The 22,446-nt window shown below is 46.6% G+C and overlaps 1 long non-coding RNA gene across 1 annotated transcript; it reads left to right on the forward strand.

Moving 5' to 3' along the window:
- The first annotated feature begins 3,584 nt into the window (after positions 1-3,584).
- On the forward strand, positions 3,585-20,766 carry LOC130366987 (uncharacterized). Its single transcript, XR_008892031.1, has 3 exons — positions 3,585-3,609; positions 8,948-9,077; positions 20,378-20,766. It is a non-coding gene; the product is annotated as an uncharacterized LOC130366987 (long non-coding RNA).
- The last annotated feature ends 1,680 nt before the right edge of the window (positions 20,767-22,446 follow it).

Raw genomic sequence — 22,446 nt, forward strand, 5'->3', positions numbered from 1 at the left:
AAAATATATATATATAAAAAAAAAAAAAATATATATATATATATATATATATATATATATACACACATAATGCTGCTGGAGAAAAATAAACCAGTATTATGCTTTTATGCACTCACTGGCTACTTTATTAGGTACTACTGATCAATTGCTTGTTAACATAAGTAACTAATCAGCCAATCATCTAACAGCAACTCAATGCATTTAGGCATGTACATGTGGTCAAGACAACTTGCTGAAGTAAAAACCAAGAATCAGAATGGGGAAGAAAGGGGATTTTAGTAACTCTGAATGTGGCATGGTTGTTGGTGTCAGATAGGCTAGTTTGAGTATTTTTAGAGACGTTCTGATCTACTGGGATTTTCATGCACATCTATCTCTAGAGTCCAAAAAAAAAGAAAATATCCAGAGAACAGCAGTTATGTGGATGTAACTGCCTTGTGGATGTAACTGCCTTATCTTCTTGAGATAAGAGGAGAATGGGCGGACTGATTTCAGATAGCAAATAGGTAACAGTAACTCTAATAACCTCTTGTTACAACCATGGTATGCAAAATATCATCTCTGAAGCTGATGGGCTACAGCAGCACAAGACCACCCAGAATAGGAAACTGAGGCTTCTGTTTGCACAGGCTCCCCACAATCGGGCAATGGAAGACTGGAAGAATCTTGCCTGATCTGATGTGTCACTAATCCAGCTGCAACAGTGTAAAATAGGATGACTAAAGGGTCTTGGGGGGAATAAGGAGACAGAGGAATCTTGGAGTACAAAAGTGTGAAAGAGGATGACTGAGGGGTCTGGCGGGCAGAGGAGTCAAGAGGAGAACTTAGGGGTCCAGGGGCAGAGTAGTCTGGGGCAGGGGCGGACACAGACAGCAGAGGGCCCCTGTGCACAAAATGTGCCTGCCCCCCCCCCAACACAGATGAACATATAAATGCAAATAAATCGATGCTGCCTAAAGGGGTGCTCTAAATCTATGCTGCCTAAAGGGGGGCTCTAAATCTATGCTGCCTAAAGGGGGGCTCTAAATCTATGCTGTAGATATAGGGCTCCCCTTTAGGCAGCATAGATTTAGATCCCCCTTTAGGCAGCATAGATTTAGAGCCCCCCTTTAGGCAGCATAGATTTAGATCCCCCTTTAGGCAGCATAGATTTAGAGCCCCCCTTTAGGCAGCATAGATTTAGATCCCCCTTTAAGCAGCATAGATTTAGAGCCCCCACCCCTTTAGGCAGCATAGATTTAGATCCCCCCTTTAGGCTCTGCTGCCTAAAGGGGATCTAAATCTATGGTGCCTAAAGGGGGGATCTAAATCCATGCTGCCTAAAGGGGAGCCCTATATCTACAGCATAGATTTAGAGCCCCCTTTAGGCAGCATAGTTTTAGAACCCCCCTTTAGGCAGCATAGATTTAGAGCCCCCCTTTAGGCAGAATAGATTTAGAGCCCCCCTTTAGGCAGCATAGCTTTAGATCCCCTTTAGGCAGCAGATATTTAGAGCCCCCACATCAGGCACTGGCAGCATATTTACATCTGCCGGCGGGTCGCGGGATGCGGGGACTTCTTGGAGGTGCGCGCTATAAGCGATGTGTGCACGTCATCGCATGTGCGGCACAGGAAGTCAATGACGTCACTACGTGCACCTCCGCCAGGAAGTACCCGCATCCCGTGACCCGCAGGCAAATGTAAGTAGTTATTAGCAGAAATCTCCTGCCCGGCGCCCCGGGACTGCATGTCCCGGGCGTCGGGACACGAGAGCAGGGCTGCCATCAGAAATTTTGGGGCCCCTTACACAGCTCAGGCCTGGGCCCCCTGGACACCCCTCACAGTACCGCCAATTGCACATATCGCGTTGCATGTCCTACGACGTATAACATGATACCAGTATCAGCATTACAAATTGGGCTGCTACCCCCATGCATTCTCCCCCTTGATCAACCTCCTGTGCCATTTCAACCACTCCCCACTGTGCTATATCATTTGCCACCCCCTGATCCTCCCCATGCCACTTTATTTCCACTCTCTGATCCCCCCTGCCACTTTATTCCCCCCCTCTGATCCCACCCCCTGCCACTTTATCCCCCCTCTGATCCCCCCTGCCACTTTATCCCCCCTCTGATCCCCCTGCCACTTTATCCCCCCTCTGATCCCCCTGCCACTTTATTCTCCCCCCGATCCCCCTGCCACTTTATTCTCCCCCCGATCCCCCTGCCACTTTATTCTCCCCCCGATCCCCCCTGCCACTTTATTCCACCCCGATCCCCCCTGCCACTTTATTCCCCCCGACTGATCCCCCCCCTGCCACTTTATTCAGAGATAATGGGGAAGAATTATCAGATCCTGTGCAGAGGGAAAGTGGAGCAGTTGTAGATCGCTTCTTTAAATTTTTCAGATGCCTTTAAAAAAAAAAAAAAAAAAAGGAACAATCTGGTTGCTATGGGCAACTGCTCCACTTTCCCTCTGCACAGGATTTGATAAATCTCCCCCATTATCTCTGAATTTCATGTGTGTTGTGGCCTCTGTGATTACTTGTGGTTTTCTCCTGATGCCTCATATGCATATTTTTAATTTGGTTGGTGTTAACAAAATGACCGTTTAGCGATATGTGGACCCTTCTTTTGTTTTGTGTAGGTACTTTGTTTTGGAGTTTTACCCTTACAGTTACAGTCGCCGGCAGATCAGCCAGATATTGTGGCAGCAGTGGTGGCCGGTCACAGGGGGCTCAGTCATGATTGTGACGGCTGCGACCATGAGATTTATACCACTTGTGTATTAGAGCCATAATACTTTTCATTTTCAACTTTCAGACCTATATGAGGCTTGTTGCTTTTTGTGCCACCAATTTTACTTTGTAATGGCATCAATTATGCTACCATGAAATTCACCGTAAAAAAAAAAACATTTTGCAACTTTTGGGGGCTTCCGTTTATACGAAAAGTAGTATAATTAAAATCCACCTCTTCTGACCCCTATAACTTTAGCATTTTTCCATATACTGGGATGTGTGAGGGCTTATCTTTTGCGCTTTGATCTGTAGTTTTTACTGGTACCATTTTTGTTTTGATGCGACTTTTCGATCGCTTTTTTATTTTTTTTATTTTTTATGGTATATGAAATTACTAAAAATTAGCAATTGTGTATTTTTTAACAATTATGCCATTGACCGTGTGGGATAATTAACGTTATATTGGAATAGTTTGGACATTTATTGATTCTTAAATCAATAAATGTGGTGGGTGTGTTAAATGCAGTGTGTGGGAATTATATAGTGCAGTGTTTTCCAAACAATGTATCTCCAGCTGTTGCAAAACTACAACTCCCAGCATGCCCAGACAGCTGTTGGCTTTCTGGGCATACTGGGAGTTGTAGTTTTGTAACAGCTGGAGGCACGCTGTTTGGAAAACACAGACATAGTAATTTGTGTGTGAGTATGTAGTATAGGTTACCTTCACATTCCCCTATACAGGAACTTCTTCCTGGGCCTCCATTGCATAGTAGTCAGGCTCCTCCCACCCATGTGACTGATCACATGGTAATGACATCACCAAAGGTCCTCTGCCTCCCATACACAGCCCGATGTTCGGCAGTTATCGCTCCATTGTGCTGCTGTCGTCTGTAAGAGCCTTATCCAGGGAGGAGAGGACAGATGGCAGGAAGTATTTTGCAGCTGCCAGCGAAAGCAGGAGGCTGCTGCTTAAACAGCAGTATTCCGTGCTGGGGCTGCTGCAGGGGGGTGCAGCAGGTGCCCGGCCCCCCCTGGGAGATGGGTCCCCTTACTGGAGTACTGGCTGTACCCCCCTGATGGCGGCCCTGCACGAGAGATACAAATGCCGCCTGCATCATTCAGGTCCCATGGTAGGGCCGGCCCAGCATGAGAGGGGGCCTGCCGCTGATGGGCCCCCTCTCACGCTGGGCCCCTGTTAGGGTTGCCACCCTACCGGTATTTTACCGGCACAGCCGGTATTTTCGTTCAGATTCCGGGCTGTGCCGGTAAGTTTGGATGAAAAATACCGGCCATGCAATGGCCGGTATTTTTCATTCACTGTCATCACACACTAACCTTAAAAAGCGGCGCCGCTGAGCGGGGGTGCGGGCCACACGCCCGCACCATGCCGCTCAGCACAGCACCCTGTCTGACTCTCTCTGAGGCTGTCCCAATCTAAAACCTTACCTGTCACTGTGCAATGCTGTGCGGCCGGATCTGCGGAGGGACGTTGCAGAAGTGACGTCACACCGCAGACCCGCGCAGGACGTCACGTCCCTCGCCGACCCGAGACTGAGAGGAGACTGGAGAGGTGCTGCGGTAGTAGGTAAGTGTGTCTGTGTGTGTCCGTTACTATGTGTGTGTCAGTGTTTGTGTGTCTGTAAGTCAGTGTTTGTGTGTCTGTCGACCAGTGTGTGTGTGTGTCTCTGAATTCCACCCCACCCACCCCAATTCCCCTGTGGCAATCCCCCCCACCCCAATTCCATGGGGAAGAGGGGGGGGGGGTAACTTGCTATACCTATGGGGAAGAGAGAGGGGGGGGGGTAACTGCCTGTACCTATGGGGAAGAGAGAGGGGGGGGTAACTGCCTGTACCTATGGGGAAGAGAGAGGGGGGGTAACTGCCTGTACCTATGGGGAAGAGAGAGGGGGGGTAACTGCCTGTACCTATGGGGAAGAGAGAGGGGGGGGGGGGTAACTGCCTGTACCTATGGGGAAGAGAGAGGGGGGGGGGGTAACTGCCTGTACCTATGGGGAAGAGAGAGGGGGGGGGGTAACTGCCTGTACCTATGGGGAAGAGAGGGGGGGGTAACTGCCTATACCTATGGGGAAGAGAGGGGGGGGTAACTGCCTATACCTATGGGGAAGAGAGGGGGGGGTAACTGCCTATACCTATGGGGAAGAGAGAGGGGGGGGGGGTAACTGCCTATACCTATGGGGAAGAGAGAGGGGGGGGGGTAACTGCCTATACCTATGGGGAAGAGAGAGGGGGGGGTAACTGCCTATACCTATGGGGAAGAGAGAGGGGGGGGTAACTGCCTATACCTATGGGGAAGAGAGAGGGGGGGGTAACTGCCTATACCTATGGGGAAGAGAGAGGGGGGGGTAACTGCCTATACCTATGGGGAAGAGAGAGGGGGGGGGTAACTGCCTATACCTATGGGGAAGAGAGAGGGGGGGGTGGTAACTGCCTATACCTATGGGGAAGAGAGAGGGGGGGGGGGGTAACTGCCTGTACCTATGGGGAAGAGAGAGGGGGGGGGTAACTACCTGTACCTATGGGGAAGAGAGAGGGGGGGGTAACTGCCTGTACCTATGGGGAAGAGAGAGGGGGGGGGGGTAACTGCCTACACCTATGGGGAAGAGAGAGGGGGGGGGGGGTAACTGCCTACACCTATGGGGAAGAGAGAGAGGGGGGGGTAACTGCCTATACCTATGGGGAAGAGAGAGGGGGGGGTAACTGCCTATACCTATGGGGAAGAGAGAGGGGGGGGGGGGGTAACTGCCTGTACCTATGGGGAAGAGAAAGGGGAGGGGTAACTGCCTATACCTATGGGGAGGGGGGCGGGGGTAACTGCCTATACCTATGGGGAAGAGAGAGGGGGGGGTAACTGCCTATACCTATGGGGAAGAGAGAGGGGGGGGGGTAACTGCCTATACCTATGGGGAAGAGAGAGGGGGGGGGTAACTGCCTATACCTATGGGGAAGAGAGGGGGGGTAACTGCCTATACCTATGGGGAAGAGAGAGGGGGGTAACTGCCAATACCTATGGGGAAGAGAGGGGGGGTAACTGCCTATACATATGGGGAAGAGAGGGGGGGTAACTGCCTATACCTATGGGGAAGAGGGGGGGGGGGTAACTGCCTGTACCTATGGGGAAGAGAAAGGGGGGGGGGTAACTGCCTATACCTATGGGGAGGGGGGCGGGGGTAACTGCCTATACCTATGGGGAAGAGAGAGGGGGGGGGTAACTGCCTATACCTATGGGGAAGAGAGAGGGGGGGGGTAACTGCCTATACCTATGGGGAAGAGAGAGGGGGGGGGGGTAACTGCCTATACCTATGGGGAAGAGAGGGGGGTAACTGCCTATACCTATGGGGAAGAGGGGGGGGGGGGTAACTGCCTGTACCTATGGGGAAGAGAAAGGGGGGGGGGTAACTGCCTATACCTATGGGGAGGGGGGCGGGGGTAACTGCCTATACCTATGGGGAAGAGAGAGGGGGGGGGTAACTGCCTATACCTATGGGGAAGAGAGAGGGGGGGGGTAACTGCCTATACCTATGGGGAAGAGAGAGGGGGGGGGGGTAACTGCCTATACCTATGGGGAAGAGAGGGGGGTAACTGCCTATACCTATGGGGAAGAGAGAGGGGGGTAACTGCCAATACCTATGGGGAAGAGAGGGGGGGGGGTAAATGCCTATACCTATGGGGAAGAGAGAGGGGGGGTAACTTACTATACCTATGGGGAAGAGAGAGGGGGGGGGTAACCGCCAATACCTATGGGGAAGAGAGAGGGGGTGGGGGTAAGTGCCTATACCTATGGGGAGGGGGGCGGGGGTAACTGCCTATACCTATGGGGAAGAGGGGGGGTAACTGCCTATACCTATGGGGAAGAGAGAGGGGGGGTAACTGCCTATACCTATGGGGAAGAGAGGGGGGGTAACTGCCTATACCTATGGGGAAGAGAGAGGGGGGGGGGTAACTGCCAATACCTATGGGGAAGAGAGGGGGGGTAACTGCCTATACATATGGGGAAGAGAGGGGGGGTAACTGCCTATACATATGGGGAAGAGAGGGGGGGGTAACTGCCTATACCTATGGGGAAGAGGGGGGGGTAAATGCCTATACCCATGGGGAAGAGAGAGGGGGGGGTAACTTACTATACCTATGGGGAAGAGAGAGGGGGGGGTGGTAACTGACTATACCTATGGGGAAGAGAGAGGGGGGATAACTGCCTATACCTATGGGGAAGAGAGAGGGGGGGTAACTGCCTATACCTATGGGGAAGAGAGAGAGGGGGGGGGGTAACTGCCTATACCTATGGGGAAGAGAGAGAGGGGGGGAGGTAACTGCCTATACCTATGGGGAAGAGAGAGGGGGGGGGTAACTGCCTGTACCTATGGGGAAGAGAGAGGGGGGGGGGTAACTGCCTATACCTATGGGGAAGAGAGGGAGGGGGGTAACTGCCAATACCTATGGGGAAGAGAGGGGAGGTAACTGCCTATACCTATGGGGAAGAGAGGGGGGGGTAACTGCCTATACCTATGGGGAAGAGAGGGGAGGTAACTGCCTATACCTATGGGGAAGAGAGGGGGGGGGTAATTGCCTATACCTATGGGGAAGAGGGGGGAGGTAACTGCCTATACCTATGGGGAAGAGAGGGGGTGACTCTGCCTATACCTATGGGGAAGAGAGGGGGTGACTCTGCCTATAGGGAACGGGGGGGGGGGGGTGTAACTACCTATACTTATTGGGGGGGCTACCTAACTAATACCAGGATACCTACATACTAGGCTATCTAACTATGTACCTGGCCTTCATACATGGCTGCCTAACTACCTAGCTAGCCCCCTACCTACCTGGCTTGTCACCTACCTACATATCCGGCTTCCTGATCTACCTACCTGGTTACCTATTTACCTGGCTACCTACCTACCTTCCCTTTTACTGTGCAGGACACCAAGGAGGGCTTTATTACAGATTGTGGGCCTATAGATGGGAAGATTGTGTAGAGGAGGGGGGGGGCACTGAATATATGCAGAGTCTGACATGTTTTTCCTGCAGATGTTAAGAGATCCACATGGCGGTCTTATCCGAACGGAGAAGAAAAGTAAAGAGGATGCCGCTGATCAGAAAAGATGTAATTGTGAGTCCCAAAATTTAACTGTAATCACTTATATGGTATACACATCCTGTGTACAGCTGATATCTACCGCCATATGGTCCTGTATATAATCACTTATATTGTGTACAGATCCTTTATAGTATACTGGTCTGTGTATAGTGGTTTTATTCAGAACAACATTTTCAGTTTACCCCTTAAATTCATTGCCTGTTAAATAAATGTTATTTACAATTGTAAGTTTTATTCTCTAAATGTTATTTTTTTGTGCGATATAGGAAAGTTCCCCCCGCATAAATATTGTTTCCATCCCATCCCCCATGCCATTTTTTTACCCCCCTACCATCCCCCATGCCATTTCTCTACCCCCCTCCCATCCCCCATGCCATTTCTTTACCCCCCTCCCATCCCCCATGCCATTTCTTAAACCCCTGATGCCTCGTCCTCTGTGCAATCGGGCCCCTCCCCTTTTTTAGCTCCACCCCCACATAGCCACACCCACGACCGGTATTTTTCTGAGGGAAAGGTGGCAACCCTAGCCCCTGTGCAGTTGAACATGTTGCACATGTGATATGTCCGCCCCTGGTCTGGGGTAAGATGGGTCTTACAGAGGACTGAGGGGTCTGGGAGGTATTAGGACTCATCCACATTGAGGACTCTGACTCTGGTGGAAAGCCACTTGCAGCAAAATCCAAATGTTTTCAAAAGGATTCTGTTGCAGCGGAATTTCGTTGGCAGAATGGACGTCCACCCAAAGAACGAACATTTTATTTTGGTGGACGTCCATTCTACGGTAGAATTCTGCCGGACTGCATTGCCATCAGTAGAGATGGCATACATCCCTGCAGTTCTACTGTCAATGGCTTTGGTAGCACCTGCTGCAAGTGGACATTCAGCTGTCTTATTGTACACAGTGTGGAGGAGCCCTTTGGCGTCTGCAGGAGGAGAGGAATGCTGGGTCTGGGGGTCTAAGGGGTATAGGGGAGGACAGAAAAGGGGTGGGATTCTGCCAAACAGAAGAAACTGTATCTGGCAGTATTATTTATAAGAGGCATGATGTCTGACAGTATTATTTTTAGGGGACATGACGTCTGTTAGGATTTTTAATAATTATTGTTGTTATATAGAGGATGAGGATCCGCTGACAAATTAAGAAATGATGCCCGGGCATTAGACTCTCCAGATGTAGCTGGAAAAAGACACGTCATCTGGACCAGATGATGAAGAAGAGGAAAGACTACAGAGAAGACGTCTCCTGTGAGTCATATCATTGTGTATTGTGCCTGACTGTGTCCTATAAGAGCTGGAGTCACTTGTATTTTCTGCAGTGATGATGGGTAAAACTGAAACCCAATCTGTGGCTCTCCAGCTGTTGCAAAACTACAACTCCTATCATGCCTGGTGTTTTGCAACAGCTGGAGAACCACTTTAACCAAGATGGCTTTAGACTATGCAGCCTATTGTATTTTAATGGGGGTCTGACTGCTGCAACCCCCAACAACAAAAATGGGCTGCATAGTCTAATATGCCCGGGCCTATTTTTGGTGGTCCCAGTCTAGCCCTGTACATAGCAAAGAATATAATTTCAATAAACTTCTATAAAAAGTATAAGTGCTTTAACTACTTTCATGTTGTATTACATATTGTTCACCACTAGAGGGCATAATAGCCCAATTTAACATGTAAGGAAAGCATTTTCCTCCATGAAATAATTACACAGCTGAACTTTGGGTAGTGTGCACAATCTAAACAAGAAAACAAAAGAGCCCTGAATGAATATACACATATGTAATGTATAGCCAGATAGTAAATGAAGATATGAATATGGAGCCTGTTATACCGTTTAGCTAACCAGTGAACACAAGTTTGACTAGTGGAAGAAAACACAATAAATAAAGCTGTTGTACAGACAGTGCAAGTGATACCATTGATTTATAACTGTACAAATGTCATTTAGATTTATACTCCAGGTTGGGCAGTGTTTTGCACCTGTCGCTTCTGGACTTTATAGGTTGACTTTTTAGAAGTTTTATGCAAAGCTTAGAGACACAATATAGCCTGCATTAGACCAATGTTTTCCAACCAGTGAGCCTCTAGCTGTTGCAATACTACAACACCCAGCATACCCCAAAAGCCTTTGACTGTCAGGGCAAGCTGGGAGTTTTAGTTCTGTGTTAGACCAATGTTTCCAAACCAGTGTGCATTCAGATGTTTACAAACTACAACTTCCAGCATGCCCTGACAGCTTTTGAGTGTCTAGGCATGCTGGGAGTTGTGGTATTGCAACAGCTAGAGGTTGGAAAACATTGCTTTAGTTGCCATGCCTTAGTGACACAGCCTTATATGTAATACCTTGGGCAGTACCACACTAATTAGGCTAATCAAACATAATAGGCTTAGATACACTGCTTTGTAGGCAGTATCACACATACTGTATTCATACCAGATATTCTGTTGTAAAATCAGTATCACACATACTAGGCTGCAGGCAGTATCCCACATATTAGGTTTAGAAACTCAGCTGAGAACTGTGCCTTCATGCTTCTTTAGCTGCTGCTATGAGCTTCAGGGAGAGCTTAGCAGGTCACATGGATAAGGAGCAGGGAATCCGGGAGGTGTGTGTGTGTGCCTCAGCCAATCATGGAAAATCACAACTGAGAATAATCGGCCCGACATGCCTATTTCAGCTGAACTGCTCTCGGCTTCCAAGGCAGATGAAAATAGTGAATTTCACTACCATTTTAGGATATTTTATTGTGGACATAAATATAAGGGCTGGTACAGTTCAGTGCTGGGCAGTGCGGCTACAGTGCTAGCTGGTGCAGTGCTGGCCTACTATAATGGAGTAGATTGAGCTGTGTGGGTTGTGCGTCTTTCCTTTGTATGAATGTGAAGCTCACAGACGGACAAAGGGCCTAACGGGGTAAATGAGAGAACCACGACAACAATCAGGCACTGACAATGGCCACAATATATATATATATATATATATTGTGTGAGAAGGTGAAAGGTATCGTGGTGAATGGGCGATATGTGTCACCAAGGCTCCTGGCTTTGGTGAAGTAAGCCGGTATTCATTCACTGTCTGTGCTGTTAAGCGGACTGACACTATGGTCGTAGTATGGCTGGAAGGCCAATCCGGGACGGCTCTTACTGCGAATGACCAAGTGCAGGGTGGGGGCCATTCCCCACAATCCAGGCCGCCTTTTGTTGACCTTAAAGGCAACCTGTTTCACAAGCTGTGGAGGATTTGCTAGTTGCAGCTCACACTGCCAGAGAGAGCTTAGAGTGGAGTTCTTTCCTACATTTGCTCCAAGGTTGGAAGCTGGAGAGCTGCCTGCCTGGACTTGCTTGATGCCGCATGGCATGGTCTGAGGTGTGAACAAACACCTAAGGAATACAAGTGGACTTTTGTTTATGTTTTCCTTTGTTCTGCATTTAAAGATTGTTTGTTGTGTGACAAGTGTGAATAAAACACTGAACTTTGATTTGGAAAATACTGCTTCCTTGCATTTATACTGCAACTGCACCTGTTTGCTAGAGCGAGTCATCACAATATATATGTATATGTGTATATATATGTATATATTGTTGTTCTATTATGAGGACTGTTATCGGTGCTGGCACCGAGGACTTGTGGTGAAGTAGTGCTGCATTGATTTTGAGGAAATATATATTTATATATATATATATATATATATATATATATATATATATATATATATATATATAGATGATGCAGTCATAGCAATAAGAAAAGTTTTCACTGGAGTACTCCTTTAAATGGGCACTGTCAGATTCAAAAACTTTTTATATATTGTACATGTTAGCAAAACTTTAACATTAACTTTCTAATATGCAAGTACAAACAATATAGAAACAGTCCGGCACTGCTAACTACAAAACACGTCCAACTTACTAAATGGCGTGGCCACACCTGGAGAAATCCTATACGGGGGTGCTATTCCAAATAGGCTCAGTCCATGAATATCATAGAAACTCAGGAAGATGAACAGAATGCACTCACCCGGAAGTAACTTGCTTGAAGAACTTTATTCAGTAAAAGCAGACAGCGTACAGGGTAGATTCAGTAGAGCACCAGCGGCCTAAGGAAGTGCTCTTGGCTGCAGGAAACAGTCTGTTGCCGCAAGGTTGCTCCACTGAATCTATCTGCTGTCTGCTTTTACTGAATAAAGTTCTTCAAGAAAGTTACTTATGGGTGAGTGCATTCTGTTCATCTTCTTTAGTTTGTATGATAACCTTTCCAATATACTTCATAAGAAAATGTTCTTTTTTTTAAAATAGAAATCATAATTTAAAACACACCACTAGGGGTCTCCATACTATCCAGAACATAATCCTATCTGGCTGCAGCATCATCTTTGTTCAAGCTAAAGCATTGGCAGGGACAAAGATCAGTAAGTGAGGATGGGACTAGCACTCCTTTGTATTCACTACTGTCCTATCAACTTCTGTTTGAAAACAGAGGGGAGAGGGTTACAGAGCAGCCTACAGTTATCGGATAAAGAGACCCATCATAGAACAGCAGAGTAAGGGACATGTTCCCTCCAAAGTACAGAATGACAAAGCAAGTGAGCAACAGAAATAAGGTATTTTTGAAAGAAATATAGGTGCAAGACATGTAAAAAAAATGGACTTGATCAGGAGCAGGTACTGTGTAGCATAATTTTTTGGGGGGGAATATGACATGTACTCTTTAACTTGTCTGTGACTTATGATGTGAACAGTAGGTGTTTAATGTATGAATGTATAGCAGTGTAATATGTGTAAAAACACAACTGACATCAGTCAATAATCAACAGAAATTGACACAATTTATGGCATCAGAGATTGCCCCGGACTTTTAAACATTCTTCCAACTGGCCAACAGACAGGTGCAATGTAAATCTGTGGATAAAGTCAAGGACCTGGGTCCAAAAAGATTCTAGCAATGGGCACAACAACCAGATATGGCACATGGTACCGCCAGGTCTCCCCCAGCAGGAATCAGGAAGACCTGGGTAGAATTTGGATAAGAGGGTAGGCACTCTATACATCTAGTTAAGATTTTGTAGTTTGTTTCCTGAGTCCTGCAGGAGACTGAGGTTTTGTGGCAAAATTGGACAGCCTTCCTCCATGTTCAGTTCCTTTTCCCACCCAATACAGAAAGGTAAAGGGTCGTCAAGGGATGTATCCAGAAGAAGGGCATACAAGGTGCTCACAGAATGATACACTTGTGTGTTAGAGAGACAGATCTTCTCAAAAGGGGTAGGAGGATGGTGTAGGACCAAGTAGTCCTTGACAGTCAGATGGTAATGGCGAAGCTGGGAATATTGAAGAATGTGACACATTGTGACAGGGGAGGTTATTATAATGTAATCTAAGGTCTTCAGTCCCATTTGGGACAGGAATTAGGTAAAGAATACGCCATCCACCTAAGATAGGTCCAAGAAGGAGTGGGTAGTCAGAGCAGAGGGGAAATCCGTGTTCCCTATTAGTGGTGTCAGGGGGCCGCCAGGAGTGAGCAGAGGAGCGCCTGTCAAAAGAAAACGACAAATGTGGGAATGGAGGCAGTGATCGGAAGTAGAGAGGAATAGAGAGTGGGTGGTAGGGCTGTTTTCGGAATCCATAGCACTGTCCTGGGATCAATGGATGATAAACTATGATCCAAAGCTATCCATTGCATTGCTCCTTTGGCGTGCAACAGTCAAGCACTCTAGCCAAAACCTCGGCCATGTAAAAGAAGCGGCAATCAGGAAGACCCAGTCCCCCCTCAGATTTGCGTCTGGTTATAAAGCGGCGAGCTAGTCTAGGATGCTTACTTGCTCAGACAAATTAAGAGAGGAGCGCAGAGAGTTTCCCCCCAAAAAAACTTGTCAGGCAAAAAGGCACGCCAGAGAAGAGATATAGAAGTGGTGGGAGCACATTCATCTTTATGATGTTGATACGTCCTATCCATGAGAAGTCCCTGCGCTCCCATCTGGACAGGTCTGTTTTAATGGCGCATCGTAATGGTGGAAAATTCAGGCTAAAGGAATCTTTTAGGTTGGCAGGGACATGTAAGCCTAGGTATTGGAGTGAGTCCGTGCACCATCAGAAAGGATAGTTAACCTTCAACTGTTGGACTATTTTGGAGGGGAGGGATATGTTTAGGGCCTCACTTTTGTCTGTTTTAAGTTTATAGTTATAATAATGAGAAAGTACAGATAGTAGAAAGAAGGAAGGGGAGGGAGGTGAGCGGGGAAGACGGGTAGAGGAGGAGGGCATCTGCGAAAGCGAAACATTTGTGATTGTGCGAGAGAGTGTTGAGTCCCTTGATGTCAGGGTTTTGTCTGATCGCTATTAAAAGATGCTCCATACATAGCATGTATAGGAGGATGGATAGGAGACAACCGTGTCTCATATCATTACATATGTCAAATGGGGCACGATAGCTGTCCATTCACACGTATCTGAGCTTGGGGTTGGGAATAGAGAGCCATTATACACGCCTGCATCACGGATCCCAGGCCTATCTGGGAGAGTGTAGCAGTGAGAAAGCCCCAGTCCACACTATCAAAGGCTTTCTCCGCGTCCAAAGAAAGCAAAAAGAAGGGAATTTTATTCTTACGAACAAGGTGTATAATCGAGAAGGCCCGGAGAGTATTACCTTTTGGCTTCTCTACCTCGGATGAAGCCAACTTGATCAGGGAGTCAATGTAGGCCGCCAGCCGGGTTAACAATCAACTTTGAAAAATCTTTGTGTCAGTGTTGAGCAGAGAGATTGGTCTATAGCTCAGACAGAGGGTCAGATCTTTCCCTTTCTTGGGGATTACCGTGAAGAAGGCGCGTAGGAAAGCTTGGAAAAGTGGCAAAACATCAGAGATCGAGTTCAAGGCAGGAAGAAGAGGAGAGATCAGGTAAGATTGTAGAATTTAGCGGTGTAGCCATCAGAGCCAGGACTCTTACCATTCGGCAGAAATGAGATTGTTGCACAAATCTCCGCCAATGTGAACTGAGCTTCAAATGAGGTGATCATGTCCAGGGGTAATGTAGGGAGGGCTGTAGAAGCTATATATTGTTGGAGGGAGGGGCGAATAGATTCTTTGGTAGGGTCTGAGGAGGGGTCAGACAGGTTATAGAGGTCAGAATAATATTGGCGGAAGGCCGAGAGAATGTCAGGGTAGAGATGGGATGTAGAACCAGCAGGGGTCCGTATGGCCAGAACGAAGAGAGAGGACCTCTTTTCTCTTAAAGCGTTGGCCAATAGTCTCCCAGATTTATTGCTCCATTCATAGAAAAGTTTACCTGTGAGCTAGCAGTAAAAAAAATTCTGATTTAATTAATGCCAGGAGGTATTGGCGAAGGTGTCCCTAAGGACCTGTTCCTGTTGGGATTGCTTATGTAAAGCTTCTAAAGTATGCAGTTCCTGTTGAAGGGAGGACAACTTGGCTGAATTTTCCCTCATTAACCGAGCTCCATGTTTCACAAGGACACCTCGCAAAAAACATTTTAGAGCATTTTGCAAGTGGGGAGGAGTGAGTCATCCGTCTCATGATAGGATTGGAAGTGGAAGATGGTCATCTTCAGCTCCTGGAGGCATAGCGAGTTCAGAAGGAGAGTATTGTTCTGCTTCCAGGTTGAATGGGGCTTGGAAAAAGAGGGAAGTGTAAAGGTGAGGGTGACAGGGGCATGGTCAGAAAAGGTGATTGAACCAATAGTGGAGCGATCTGACAGTTACAGGGTGGGAGAAAAAGGTGTAGTCTCAGTCGTGTGGGAGGAATGCACCCAGGAATCACTTAGTTTGCATACATGGAGTCTATTTCGTAACGCAGTTAGCTTACAGTAGGAGAGGGGGAAATGGCCGGAGGACATGTTTACCAGGGGGGAAGAGGGAAAACACTGTACAGTATGACCTGACTTGTGGCGAAGGAGAACAGAGATTCTAGGGTGGCAATGAGAAAGGGTACCTGATCTTTGTTAGAGGCATAAATTGATGCTATCGTGAGTTTTTTGGCCAGCTATGTCTTCACAATTATTGAAGACATAGCGGGCGTTAGGGTCAGCGATAGTGTCCAAGATACTGATAGGGAGGGATCTATGGAACGCTAGGGAAACTCCTTTTGTTCTAGATTCTGGGTTGGTGCCGGGTAGTATCTATTGGTAAATGTGGAAGTGTGGCCCTCCTTGAAATACATCTCATGTAGGGCCAAGATATGGGCACGATGTTTGTGAAAGGAGTATAGTATTTGCGAGCGTTTCTTAGGCACATTAAACCCCTTAACATTTAGGGTCGCTACAGATAGATCAGCAGCCATGACCAAAAGTGTGGAAGTGGATTAACTCACTGCTGCGCCGGGGTCCGACCCATACCTCCATCCACCGAAGTCGTCCATGGAGACAGTAATCAGCTAGAGAAAAAAAGAAAAAAGAGAAGGGTGAGAGCAGGAAACAGAAGCAAGAAAAGCATTCAAAAGTGAGCGGTTGCACAGGGACTATAGAGAGTAGCAGTAAGGGCTAATTCGGGTGTGCACGAAAACAGTCCGCACAATATGCTAATGGGGTGTCGAGGAAGGGGCACTAGAGAATAAAAACAAGCAGGAATAAAAATGGAAGTATCACCAAAGGGGAAAAACCAAGTTAAACTCATCAAGAACAATGGCCTAGGGCCTAGTGAAAACTAATGGATGTGTGCACATCCCAAGGAGGGGAAGTGTCACATACCGAGATAGGGGCTATGTCTAACAGCATTGCAGGTAAGATCCCAAAGGGATCTAACACACACACACACACACACACACACACACACACATATAGGGGGGGTTTACATCCTAGAGACTAAAATAAGGGATAAACAAAAATCAAATGAGGCACGTAGACTCAGTGAGGCTATGCAAGAGGGGGAAAGTTATGTATTGTGGGAGTTAAGGTGAAAGGCCCTCTGGGACCAAAATGAGGTACACACCAATCACAGTAACTGAGAACCTAGCTAAGGTTCGTAGAGGACACACGGCAGTGTGAGGAAGTCCAACAACTGGAGATAGTAACTGCAATCAGCATGAGGTCTTGCTGCGGCTTCTAGGAGAGAGGGGCTCCGGGGTCCCTGAATCTCTGGGTCTTCTCGTGGTGAGTGGACAGTCAGCCAGATGGTTGGGTGGCAATGGTGTAGGAGAAAACAAAAGTTCCCAATCAGGCAATGATACAGGAGGCAGCTTGAAAGTTGCCAGGAAGTCTTTGAGGTCAGCCAGGCATCAAAGTGAGGCAGTTGTAGAGCCATGTTTGCCGTCAAAGAGAAGGGGTAGCCCAAGCTGTATAGAATCTTGGCATTTTGGAGGATGGGGAGAAGGGGCTTAAGAGTGGATCTCAAGCGAAGAGTGCACAAAGGGAGATCCGGAAAAAGTGTACCTCCGTGCCTTAGTATCTGAGAGATTGCAATTGTCTATCATTGCTCACTATGTCCTCCTTCAGTAGAAAGTGGGGAACTAGACATATGCGGCTCGTGGCTTAAACGGATCAGGATTTTTGGCTTTCAAGGCTCTTTGTGCTTGGTCTAATTCTATAGGCACGTTTGGAGGCCTCCTCAAAACATCGTGAATAGGCTTTTGAAGGGTGTTAGGAAGATCTTAAGGAGGGACAGTCTACGGAAGTCCCTTTACACTAATGTTATCTCGATGATTCCTGTTGTCCAGGTTGTCCATGTGATCTATGATGAGGGATTGTTGAGTGAGCAGTGATGAGGTGGCATCCTTGAGTTGTTGGACTTCAGAGGAGACAGAGGCACAGTAGGTCTCAAGGTCTGCCACTTAGCGCTGCAGGTGAGTGACATCTTTGAACAGGAGCAAGTTCTTTGCGCCACGCTGTTTTTAGGTCAGATTCCAGCGATATCATATCCATTTTAGTTGGTAGGAGGGCCAGAAGCGCTTGAAGTTCAGGGTGATTTCTCAGCGTGTTGGCAGCTGCCTGTGGACTTGAAAGCAAACGAATTGCTGTAAGTTCTGGTGGAGGAGCCTCGTCACTGAAATTGCGTTGAGATGTGAGCCGTTCCAGTGGTGTAGGCTGACTTTGAGATTGGAGGTAATCAAAGGCGTCAGAGGGGGGCGAATGGTGCGCACTCTTTTCAGTTGTCTGGCTTTCAAAGGTGTTTTAAACAGTTTTTTTCTTAGCCGGAGGGCTGGTGCCCCAATAATCCGGAACATCACTATTGTCAGAGAAGTCATTGCCAGAGGCAGAGGCATCCGAGTCCATGTAGGAAATAGGTTCTGTCACCACAGGTTGGGAAGGATAAAGTTGAGGACCATATGGAGCTGGGACAGAAGGATCTGGTCCAGGAAAGCAGGTATCATTGAGCAGTTCTGGAGAGCTTAGCCCAGGTCTCAGTTGTGGGGATTGCCACACTGTATTGCCAGCAGAAGCTTGTAGTGTAGGAGAGGATGCAGCAGGGGCATTCTGCTGCACTGATGGAGGGTGTCCCAACACTTGTGGTGGAGGAGCTGCATATTGCTGCTGGGGGGGGGGGAAATCATCCCAGTCAGAGCTCACCTCACAGCCCGCAGGCACAGGCAGGATCGGAGGTGCTGGTAAGTCCCGTGTGTTGGGGGAAGAGCAATGCGCTTGTAGCTTGCGGCAGTCTTCCGGTAGTCCTGTGTGAGGAGAGGAGGCCATTGCTGCCGCATGGTTAAGGGGAGCGCGGGCCACAGCTGAGTCTTCATTGTGTCTAATAGCCCCCTAATTCAGGTAACGCAGGCAGGAGCTCCAGTTAAGTGTGTCTTGAGGACTTGAGAACCAAAATTGTGGAAAGATATCAACAATCTCAAGGTTGCAAATCCATCTCCAGAGATCTAGATTTGCCTTTGTCCATAGTATTATCAAGAAGTTTGCAACCCGTGGCACTGTAGCTAATCTCCCTGGGCGTGGACGGAAGAGAAAAATTGATGAAAGGTGTCAACGCAGGATAGTCCGGATGGTGGACAAGCAGCCCCAAACAAGTTCCAAAGATATTCAAGTTGTCCTGCAGGCTCAGGGAGTATCAGTGTCAGCACAAACTATCCATCAACATTTAAATGAAATGAAACGCTATGGCAGGAGACCCAGAGGACCCCACTGCTGAGACATAAAAAAGCAAGATGACATTTTGCGAAAATAAACTTGAGTAAGCCAAAATCCTTCTGGGAAAATGTCTTGTAGACAGATGAGACCAAGATAGAGCTTTTTGTTAAAGCACATCATTCTACTGTTTAGCAAAAATGGAATAAGGCCTACAAAGAAAAGAACACAGTACCTACAGTGAAATATGGTTGAGGATCAATTATGTTTTGGGGTTGTTTTGCTTCCTCTGGCACTGGATGCCTTGAATGTGTGCAAGGCATCATGAAATCTGAGGATTACCAACGGATTTTGGTTTGCACTGTACAGCCCAGTGTCAAAAAGCTGGGTTTACGTCTGAGATCTTGGGTCTTCCAGCAGGACAATGACCCAAAACATACATCAAAAAGCACCCAGAAATGGATGGCAACAAAGTACTGGAGAGTTGTGAAGTGGCCAGCAATGAGTCCACATCTAAATCCCATTGAACCCCTGTGGAGAGATATTAAAATTGTGGTTGGGAAAAAGTGCCCTTCCAATAAGAGACCTGGAGCAGTTTACAAAGGAAGAGTGGTCCAACATCCCGGCTGAGAGGTGTAAAAAGCTTATTGATGGTTATAGGAAGCAACTGATTTGAGCTATTTTTTCCAGGGGTGTGCAACCAAATATTAAGTTAAGGGTGCCAATAATTTTGTCCAGACCATTTTTGTAGTTTGGTGTGACATTATGTCCAATTTGCTTTTTTCCCCCCTTTTTTGGTTTAGTTTCAATACACACAAAGGTAATAAACATGTGTATAGCAAAACATGTGCTACTGCAATCCTTTTGTGTGAGAAATACTTATATATAAGTTTTACCAGTAGCAGTTAGGTATACTCCAGTTAACAGGGAAGCTTCCTAATGGATATCAATTAATAAGAATCCTTCGATAGATTATGTACCGCATTGTTTTGCCCAAATACCCTTCTCATGTAGTTATGCAATATTATTCTCATGTTTTTTTAGTAAATAAAATGGTACAAAATGTGAAGACTTATAGAATACCTGTCATTGGGAAAAACTTTTGACACATCAAAAGTTTTGATCTTTAGGGGTATGAGTGTTGAGAATCCTGCTGATCAGAAGAAGGAGACACGAAAAATTTGCGCTGCCCAGCCCCTTACCTCTACCGCTTGTGTCATGTGATCAAGACATACTCATAGACATTGCAAGTTTGTCTATCACATGACATGGAGCCAGGAGAGAACACACTGAGCTTGAAATTTTTTCGTCTCGTTCTCCTGTTCGACTGAGGTCAGAACACTCAACCCCCCCCCCCCCCCCCCCCGATCCAAAATTTTGACAAAAGTTTTTCCTTTTGACAGTGGCCATTTAAAGGGGTGATCCGTGGATGTCACCACAATATCTATTCTATGTCCCCTGTAGTTATCCGTGTGGTTTTGGCAGCTCTTGTGGTCCCTATTGTCTCCTGAATATTTTTTTTTCTTTTATTGCAGCCCAGACTACAACTACCAGAAGTCAGTGCAGCTCCGTGTTATGGCTGCCAGCCAATTACTTTCACTATCTGTGTGAATACTGTGTTGCTGTAAACAGTCAGCAGCACACACTACATATCTTTTCTTTCCAGTTTTCCTTTCTCATGCTGGCAGCAGTCAGGTATTAGATCTACAGCAGGAAAAGAGCAGCATTATGTGCTGAGTTGTGACTAAGAATCTTCACTGGAGACGCTGGCAAGATCCTCAAATGGAGAGGGGAGATGGGCCTGTGAAGCCTGCAATCACGTGGGGTTGCTGCACTTGATAGGGATACAAAAATTGTACACAAAAAATTGACATATGTGAAATATGTTTATCTACAGTATGTCTTTCAAGTTTCTATATTGTTGTAAAAGAAGAAGCCCTTTTCAGCAATAAACTCAATTTCTGCTGAGCTCCAGATTAAACAGATGGCAGTGCTGTTTCTTTCTACCTTCTTGGGCCATCTTATAAAATCATGACACTTAGAAAACTGACCTATTTTTCACTTTGATCAAATGTCATCCTCAGACTCTGGAGAATACAATGCTCTATGTGTATGAAGCAACAATTTGCTAATCTGGTCCTTTTATATAAGGATGTATGTGCACACGGCATGATGTGACAGCACACAGAAGTGACTGATACAATTGCAGAAAGGACTAAGTTAATTTTAAATAGCATTTCTGTAGTATAAATGATGCAGAGGACAGAAACCCTAGAGGCAGTTAGCTTAATATTTATCAATTTAAGATGCATTACAGGCAGAAGCATAAGTCTTTTCCATAATGGTAATACTCTGCTTTTTTAATCAAGCTAAAAGCACATTACTTCAGGACTATAGATCTGTCTATGACAATGATATGGTTTAGAAAATATAGTTATTCTGAGTAAAATTATGAATGTGTTTATTTGTGCTATATACATTACCAAGTCAAGAAGCATTAGAAATGTATGGTTGTCCATTGGAGGAAAAATGGACCTTAGAGACACACTCGACTTGATTTTTACCATAATGATTGTTCCAGCTTATTAGATTCTTTATTCAAACTGACACATGAAAAGTGTTTTTGACTTGTACATTCTCTTCTGCAGATCCACAAAGCACCTGGGTAAATTGAGTTGGACTGATAAACCCAAGAAGTCAATTATTGTATAGGGGCACAGCTTGATCTTTTGCAGGAAAGCTGTTTTTGAACTGAGCTCCTTCCTGAGCCACTTATAAGGTTAATTAATTGCAACTTCATCTGCTGGGATTTTGGATAGCTGGACTATTGGGAACTAGAGGAACAAATCCACTCCTAATTTGTGGAATTTGAAGCATTTTCCCCAGATCATGTTTTGAGGCCTGCAACACCAGCTAATGGCTACATTTTCAGCTAAGGCCTGCAGGCTGCTCCCAGTCACCACCTTGTGTAGACAGCACTAGGAATTCTTGGGAGGTCTGCCTGCACTAACTCCTAACTGCTGGTGCAAAACTTTGGGTAAGCTGAAAAAACCTCAATGGACTCTATATAATACTAAGTAGTAGTCCTCCTCCATCCCAGCTAGGCTACTTGTAGGGATGAGCGAATTGAATCTGATTAATCCGAATTTGTTACGAATTTCTGGAAAAATTTGCTTTGCTACAAATCCTAATGTCACCGCGATTCAGTAGCAAAAATCGCTTCATTAAACTCAATTTAGTACAGTCCAGGCTCCAGGGCATCTAAGAGGGCGGCTCCACATGTCAGTACATGGGGCAAGGAATGCTGGGAAGGCAGGAACAAGAGTAGGCGGGATGACCCTGAATCACATGCATCATGCAGCCTGTCAGCAGTCAGCCACCCCTGTGATGTCACAACCCTATATAATCAGCAGCCATCTTGCGGCCAGTCACTTCAGCGTTCTATTGCAGAGAGAGGGACAGAGAGCAGTGTGTGTTGCATAGAAAAACCTTTTTACAGCAACGATTCACCTTAAGCCCAAATCCAGCCTAGAAGCACTGATAGGGAAGGGAGAGAGATTGAGAGAGAGTGTGCAATTTTGAGTGTAGTACACAGCGACTGTGT

The sequence above is a fragment of the Hyla sarda genome, chromosome 4 (assembly GCF_029499605.1).
Source record: "Hyla sarda isolate aHylSar1 chromosome 4, aHylSar1.hap1, whole genome shotgun sequence".
Taxonomy (NCBI): Eukaryota; Metazoa; Chordata; class Amphibia; order Anura; family Hylidae; genus Hyla; species Hyla sarda.